Genomic DNA, 8,807 nt, shown 5'->3' with positions numbered 1-8,807 from the left:
GCCACGCCATCACCCCTGTTGATCCAGTTCCAGTTGTCTGGTTCTTCCAGACACATGAAGGGCTTGAAAAGCAATTCCTCGACCACCAGCCTGACTCATCTATTCCCAGAGCTGACTCAGTTCTCGCTCCCTGGAGCCAGAATGCCCTTCCGTGCACATTCACTGAACATTCTAGACAGTGTGCCAGGCTGCTGGAGCTACAGGGGTGAAAAGCCACGGGTGTCCTTCAGCTCATAGTCTGGTGCAGGGCCCCAGAGGTGGCTTTGAAGCTAACAGAAGTTACATGTTGGGGGCTGGGTGTGGTGGCTCACGCCTGTAATCCCAACACGTTGGGAGGCCAAGGTGAGTGGATCACCTCAGGTTGGGAGTTCAAGACCAGCCTGGCTGACATGGTAAAACCCCATCTGTACTAAAAATACAAAAATTAGCCAGGCATGGTGGCACGCGCCTGTATTCCCAGCTACTCGGGAGGCTGAGGCAGGAGAATGGCTTAAACGCGGGAGGCGGATGTTGCAGTGAGCTGAGATTGCGCCATTGTACTCCAGCCTGGGCGACAGAGCGGGACTTTGTCTCAAAAAAATTAAACAAAAAAAAATTAACTTGCATACCCTAATTTTTAAATTTTTTGTTTTTAGATAGGGTCTTGCTCAGTCACTCAGGCTGCAGTGCAGTGGTGGGATCTTGGCTCAATGCAACTTCTGCCTCCTGGGCTTGAGCGACCCTCCAACCTGAGCCTCCCAAGTCGCTGGGACTATAGCTGCATGCCACCACATCCGGCTCATTTTTGTATTTTTTTATAGAGACAGGGTCTCACTATGTTGCACAGGCTGGTCTTGAACTCCTGAGCTCAAGCGATCCACTTGCTTTGGCCTCCCAAAGTGCTGGGATTACAGGTGTGTAATCCCTGTAATCTGGCCACTATGCCCGTCCAGAAGTTTTGTTAATAATGCAATTTACCCTTCACCAGCATTTCCTCTGCACCAGCCACCACTTGCTTTATAAACACTACCTCCTAGAATCTCTAGGACTGCACCCTGCAGGACTGCATTTATCATCCCCCTCTGCGGCCAAGAATCTGTAGCTTCGTGACTTGCCCAGAGCCAGGATCCAAACATCAAACCACTTCACAATATTGTCTCCTGCATGACAATAATTTGTGATTTTACTATTCATGACTACCCATGGATGTCCCATTTCCAGCTGACCACTGAGGTCCTGTATGGGTCACTTCCACAGGTCAGTCACAACATTGTGAGGCCTAGCTGAACACTCATTTCTGAGTGTGAGCGCCTCTGTGTGTGCCCAGCCGGGGATTCAAGGCTTTGATGAGTTCTGATTGGTTGAATTTTTCTTACTGTCCAGCTGGTCCACCTGTTTTCTGTTTCACAGAGTATTTGGTGCTTTTGCTTTATTTTCATAGCTGACAACAAACATGCAGTTCACTAGCTCTTTCTGAGCCCAGCATCTTCCCTAAAAAGTGGGTGAATTGGGCTGGATGTAGTGGCTCACACCTGCAATGCCAGCCCTTGGGAGGCTGAGACAGGAGGATTACTTAAGCCCAGGAGTTCGACATTAGCCTGGGCAACATAAGGAGACCCTGCCTTTACAAGAAATAGAAAAAATATTAGCTGGGTGTGGTGGCACACACTGGTGGTCCCTGCTACTCAGGAGGCTGAGGTGGGAAGATTGCTTGAGTCTAGGTTGAGACTGCAATGAGCTGTGATTGCACCACTGCTCTCCAGCCTGGGTAACAGAGCAAGATACCCTATCTCAAAAAAAAAAAAAAAAAAAAAAACATGGGTGAAATGCACATTGATGGTGCAGACGACAGATTTTTGGAATTTTTAGGCTGGGCCAGAAGAAGGGTGTTGACTAGGGTATCACTGGCGCCAGCACCTGTCCCTGATTCTGGACAGTGGCAACCCAGCACCTCCCAGGCAGTCTCCCACTACCAGATGGAGAAAGGATGAGACTGTGCAGTGACGCTGTGGGTGCTGTGTGAACCCATCTTGACTAGTCAGAAAACTCCTCGGAACTGAGACCAAATCCCCATGACAGAATTGGGCAGGGTATGATACTTTCTGGTCTAAAGCAGGATATTTTGCAATTGTGATGACACGTTTTGCAACAGAGGCTGTTCTGAGGCAGGACTTCTGGAAGGCAGTGTTTTGATGCCACTTTGGACTTTCTAGGGCAAGGCAGGCTCACAAAGCTTTTGTTTGGAGGGGTTCCAGTAATTTCTCAGAGTGAAAATAGAATTATTGCCCTTGTAATGTCATTTAAGTGTTTAATAATCAAAGTGGAATGGTCATGGGCTCTCTTGTGTGCCCCTGCCATTGGATGTGTGACCTTATTTGGGGGGACATGGCAAATCTAAACACTACGAAGCTGCTGCAAAGGGTCCACTCTCTGCTGTTATTCCTGGAAAATGTGTGGCTCGGATGCCACGATCTTCACTCCATTCCTGGTCACCAGGGGTTTCACTTTCTATGGCATTCACTTCTGCACATTTTGGGATTTCAAAAAATGAAGATTGTATTACATTCGTAATAAGCAGAAAAGATAGCTTTAAAAACTGTTTCAGGCCGGGTGCGGTGGCTCACGCCTGTAATTTCAACACTTTGGGAGGCCGAGGCGGGTGGATCACTTGAAGTCAGGAGTTCAAGACCAGCCTGGCCAACGTGGCAAAACCTCATCTCTATGAAAATACAAAAGTTAGCCAGGCAAGGTGGCACGCACCTGTAATCCCAGGTACTCGGGAGGCTGAGGCAGGAGAATTGCTTGAACCCGGGAGGCAGAAGTTTCAGTGAGCCGAGATTGCACCACTGAACTCCAGCCTAGGCAACAGAGCATGATTCTGTATTTACAAAAAAAAAAAAAGTCTTTCAGAATTAGCTTAACTTCTAAGGGAGTATCAGTCCTGTGCCCGTAAACCATCATGATAAAGAAGGTATATAGTATGTATGCATTTATTTATTTATTTTATTTATTTTGAGATGGAGTCTCACTCTATCACCTGGGCTGGAGTGCAGTGGGAAGATCACGGCTCACTGCAACCTCCGCCTCCTGGGTTCAAGCGATTCTCCTGCCTCAGCCTCCCGAGTAGCTGGGATTACAGGCGCCCGCCATTACGCCCAGGTAATTTTTTTGTATTTTTAGTAGAGACAGAATTTCACCATGTTGGCCAGGCTGGTCTTGAACTCCTGACCTTGTGATTCACCTGCCTCAGCCTCCCAAAGTTCTGGGATTACAGGCGTGAGCCACAGTGACCAGCCAACTATTTTCTTCAAGATGATGAAATGTAGGCTTAGAGGTAGGGTAACCAACACGTTTTGCTTAGGAGCAAAACCCAATTTGCCCAGTCTTAGCACTGAAAGCCTAGTTCTGGGAACCTCAGTCCTGGGAAATTGGGACAATTGCCCACCCTGTATAGATGGGTTACTTGACATACTGAACACGTGTCTAGCTAGGTAGAGGCACCACAGGGCCATTAATTTACTCATAGAGCACCTGCTGTATGCCAGATGCTCTTCTAGGTGCTATGGATACAGAACTGAACAGAAAAACACTACTCGCAGAGCTCACATGCTTTTCTTGCTGATATAAATGCCCTTCAGAAGAAGCCACATTTTTTTTTTTTTTTTTTTTTGTGATGGAATTTCACTTTGTCACCCAGGCTAGAGGGCAGTGGCGCAATCTCACCACTGTAACCTCTGCCTTCAGTGTTCCAGCGATCCTCCTGCCTCAGCGTCCCAAGCGGTTGGGATTATAGCCACCCACAACCACGCCTGGATAATTTTTGCATTTTTAGTAGAGACTAAAATGTACCATGTTGGCCAGGCCGGTTTCGAACTCCCAGCCTCAAGTGATCTATCCACTTCAGCCTCCCAAAGTGCTGGGATTACAGGTGTGAGCTACCGCGCCTAGCCAAGAGCCCACATTCTTATAGGAAAGTGTGAATTGATATAAACAAACAAATACACAATGTATCAGGGAGTGATAAATTGGGGGAAAAACAGCAGAATAATAGTGAGTACAGGGGATTGGTTTCATATTTTATTTTTTATTTATTTATTTTGAGACAGAGTCTCACTCTGTCACTCACGCTGGAGTGCAGTGGCGCGATCTTGGCCCACTACAACCTCTGCTTCCCAGATTCAAGTGATTCTCCTGTCTTAGCCTCCCAAGTAGTTGGGATTACAGGCGCACACCACCATGCCTGGCTAATTTCTGTATTTTTAGTAAAGACAGGGTTTCACCATGTTGGCCAGGCTGGTTTCGAACTCCTGACCTCAAGTGATCCACCTGCCTTGGCTTCCCAAAGTGCTGGGATTACAGGCATGAGCCACTGTGCCCCCGGTTTCATATTTTAATAGGGCACTTGAAGAAGGCTTTTGTGCTTGAACAGAGACCCAAAGGAAGAGGAGTAAGCCAGGTATTCATTTTGAGGATGAGCAGTCTTTGCCTATTTACAGAGTGCAAAAGGGGTAACTTTGTATTTAGTGTTTGAGGAAGAGTGGTGGCTGGAGCAGAAGCAGGGAGGAGGAGTGGATGGAGGGGTTAGAGAGGGAAATGGGGTCGCCTATCAAGTAGGAGGGCTCCCAGGACACAGCAAGGACTTGGCTTACTCTGAGATGAGGGGACACTGGAGAGTTTGAGCAAAGCAGTGACATGACTGGAGTTACGCTTTAAGAAAAACACTCTGGGCCGGACGCGGTGGCTCACACATGTAATCCAGCACGTTGGGAAGCTGAGGCAGGTGGATCACCTGAGGTCAGAAGTTCGAGATCAGCCTGGCCAACATGGTGAAACCCCATCTCTACTGAAGATACAAAAATTTGCTGAGTGTGGCGGCGATGCACCTGTAGTCCCAGCTACTCGGCAGGCCGAGGCAGGAGAATCACTTGAACCTGCGAGGCGGAGGTTGCAGTGACCCGTGATCACACCACTGCAGTCCGGCCTGGGTGAAAGAGCGAGAATCTTGTTTCCGGGGAGGCGAGGGGCTCTGGCTTCCATAAGAGACAAGAGAGGAGAAACGTGAAAACAGGAGAAAGCAATCTATTGTCAAAATGCAGGAAAACGACTGCAGGGCCCTGAGCCAGTGTGGAGGCAAAAGGGTCAGATTCTGGGTAATTTTGAAAGCCAGGCTGACATGATATGGATACATTGTATACTGAAGGGTGTGAACAGGCATCTAGGACACCTGTTTCTGGCCAGATTTTACAAAGGGCCCTTGTTGCTACCTTAAGGAGTTCGTGTTCAATCCTGCAGGCAGCTAAGAGTTTCTGTAGGATCTCCTTCTTAATTTGGACCAACCCACCTGCCTATCCCAGCGCAGATTAATGAGATCTGCTGCCCAGGCCCCTACGCACAGATAACCATATTTGTAACTGATCTTTCTGAGGGCATCTCCTGAGCAGGATGGAAACGGAGGGAGAGGAAGCCAGCTTCCCAAAGTGGGGTGTGGCAGGTGGCCTTTCCTCTGCTGAAGGGCTGCAGTCATGGGGCTCTGAATAGATCCCCACACCACTCACCAATGAGTTTCATTTGGAATGCGGTAACGTTAAACAAGAGGGTTTGTAAAAAATAAAGGCCTACACAGATTATATATTCAGATTATTAAATCTAGGTGGAGAGTACGTGGGTACTCATGTTACTCCTTCAACTTTACTATGCTTAAAAATCTTATAAAGGCCGGGCGCGGTGGCTCACGCCTGTAATCCCAGCACTTTGGGAGGCCGAGGCGGGCGGATCACGAGGTCAGGAGATCGAGACCATCCTGGCTAACATGGTGAAACCCCGTCTCTACTAAAAAAAAAAATACAAAAAATTAGCTGGGCGTGGTGGCGGGCGCCTGTAGTGCCCAGCTACTTGGGAGGCTAAGGCAGGAGAACGGCGTGAACCCGGGAGGCGGAGCTTGCAGTGAGCAGAGATCGTGCGCCACTGCACTCCAGCCTGGACGACAGGGCGAGACTCTGTCTCAAAAAAAAAAAAAAAAAAAAACTTACAAAAACTTTAAAACGCTCTGTCCTACCAATACATTTATAGGGACATGACTAGCAGCCAGGCTTTAGACACGCAGTCCCCGGCCACCAGAGGGCTGACAGGCTAACAAAAGGGACAGAAAAATAACAAAACTGTGTCAGGAAGGCAACTACCCCCCTTGTTTTTCCTATTCTTTTGTTTGGTTTTTGAGACGCAGTCTCACTCTGTCGCCCAGGCTGGAGCGCAGTGGCACGATCTTAGCTCACTGTAACATCTGCCTCCTGGGTTCAAGCGATTCTCCTGCCTCAGCCTCCTGAGTTTAAGCGATTCTCCTGCCTCAGCCTCCTGAGTAGCTGGGACTACAGGCGCCTACCACCACGCCCGACTAATTTTTGTAATTTTTAGTAGAGACGGGGTTTCACCATATTAGTCAGGCTGGTCTCTTAACTCCTGACCTCGTGATCCGTCCGCCTCGGCCTCCCAAAGTGCTGAGATTACAGGCGTGAGCCACCGCGCCCGGCCCTGTGTTCTCTTACCAAGAAGCAGCACTGACACTCTCTCCTTTGAGGCTCCATTTGCTGAATCCTGGCGTCTAAGGCGCTTCCCACTTCCCCTCCCTGCCCCCTGCTGCTGTCATTCCCACGCATCACCCTGTTTTGCAACTGCTTGTTTATGAGTCTGGAAGCCACGAAGTGGTGGGAAATACGAGATTCAAATATCTGGTGGCCGTGTGACGTGGGTAAGTTACTCGATTTTTCTCAGCTTCCGTTTCCTATCAAATGGGTTGTTCTGGGAATTCGGGGAAGTAACAGTGCCGGGCACCGCGGGAGGAACCGCCAGCTGCGTCCCTGGACGTCCCCAGAGCCCGGGGCGGCGCCTGGCACGACTGTCAGGGACGCCTCTGTGGAGAGAACAGTGAGTCCCGACCCGGCACAGCCGACCCCTCCCGCCGACGCCCCGCGGACCCCACGCCTGAGCGGAAGCGGGCGCCACTCCGGGAGTCTCCGGCCCGGCAGCTCCTCCCTGGCCCGGCGCCCCAAGGGGAAGCGGCCTGGGGGAGGAGACGTGCGGGAAGAGCGGCCGAGGATAAAGAGGAAGTGTCCGCAGTGCGCCCGGACGCGGAGAGGCGCTGCGGTCTAGCGAGACCCGACCCGCGCGCAGTTCCCGCCGGGGTCTCGGGCTGCCTGCAGGACGGAAGGGACCCACGGCGGTTTCTGCCGAAAGCGTGTCTTCTGCCGAGGGGCCCACAGAAGGCGCGACAGACACTCCACTCAGACCCCGGCGCCCCGCCCTCACGCACGCACATGCGCGGAACTCTCCCAGAAACACATATCCCAGACTGCCCCGGGAGCACGCGAGCCAATTGGAGGGCGGATAAGCGGGGGCCCACGTCTCCCAGAAGTCTCCGGGTCGCGGCTCTGTTGGTCTGATTGGCAGCCGCGACAGCCTATAGCGGCTTTTCGCCGGAGGGGCCGAGCGCCCTTTACCGGGAAAGAGTAGCTGCGGTTGCTGGTATCCCGGGAGCGGCGCCGGGAAGTGGAGTCGTCGTATTTTCGGGCGGCCCGCGGCCCACGGGGATGGGACGTCCTGGGGCTATGCTGACCTCAAAATCCTTCCACCCCTTATTAGCCTGTCGCCCTTTTTCGTTCACGTTTACAGCAAATATTTTACAAGCGCCTACTGTGTCCCTCTTACCGTGCCACGTGCGAGGATGCACGTGTCAGGCAAGATCCCTGTTCCAAAGCGGCCTACAACAGATAAATGGTAATTACTAGTTATAACAAAGCTGTGAAAGGAACAGATATTTCAGCCTAACAGCAGCACTGCCGTTTTCTCATTTATAATTAGCAGAGGCGGGCTAGAGCAAGGATTCTCAAGCTCTGCCCCCTCAGAACCCTAGAGTACAGTTTCTGAAACTTGTTTTTTTTTTTTGCTTTTGAACAAATCTAGTAACATGCTATGAGCCGGAGAGGTAATGGTTTGGCTCAAAGAAGTCACATGTATCTGGTTTCTTATTTCAGGAGCTTCTTAGGCATAGACCTCCCTCCTTCCCTTCCCTCCCCACCAACTAATGCCAGATCAGCCACTACTTTTTAACTGTTTTACATATTGAACCGTCAAGAAAGAGTTCCTTTGATCCAAGTGTATTGCAGCCCACAAAAAAAGCTTGGAAACCCAGCTAGATGGTCTGTTTTTCTAATTCCTACATTCGATTTAAGTCCTACCCATCAAGATTACTGTCTTCAGGTAAGCATATCGAGGCCGTATTCACCTTCATGGTAGTCTCAGGGGCACTTTCTTACACAAATGATGGTAATCATCCTAGATCATTTCCCTGCCTGCCACACGTGCCAGTTAGTTAGAAACTGTAAACCACTTAAATGTCTGTTACCAGGGCACTGGCTGAATAAGTTTTGGTGAATCCATTCCTTGGACTACACAGCATCCTCTGAAAACTGCGGTGAATTTCTTTTGTTGTTGTTTTTGTGTTTTTTGAGACGGAGTCTCACTCTGTCGCCCAGGCTGGAGTACAGTGGCGTGATCTCGGCTCACTGCAAGCTCCACCTCCTGGGTTCACGCCATTCTGTCACCTCAGCCTCCCCAGCAGCTGGGACTACAGGCGCCCGTCACCGCGCCCGGCTCCTTTTTTGTATTTTTAGTAGAGACAGGGTTTCACCATGCTAACCAGGATGGTCTCCATCTCCTGACGTGTGATGCTCTTGCCTCGGCCCCCCAAAGTGCTGGGATGACAGGCGTGAGCCACCACGCCCGGCCCCAGTGCGGTGAATTTCTGTGTTCTAATGTGCAAAGATGGTCTACGT

Source organism: Rhinopithecus roxellana, chromosome 20, assembly GCF_007565055.1.
Source record: "Rhinopithecus roxellana isolate Shanxi Qingling chromosome 20, ASM756505v1, whole genome shotgun sequence".
Taxonomy (NCBI): Eukaryota; Metazoa; Chordata; class Mammalia; order Primates; family Cercopithecidae; genus Rhinopithecus; species Rhinopithecus roxellana.
This window is presented reverse-complemented; position numbering follows the sequence as displayed.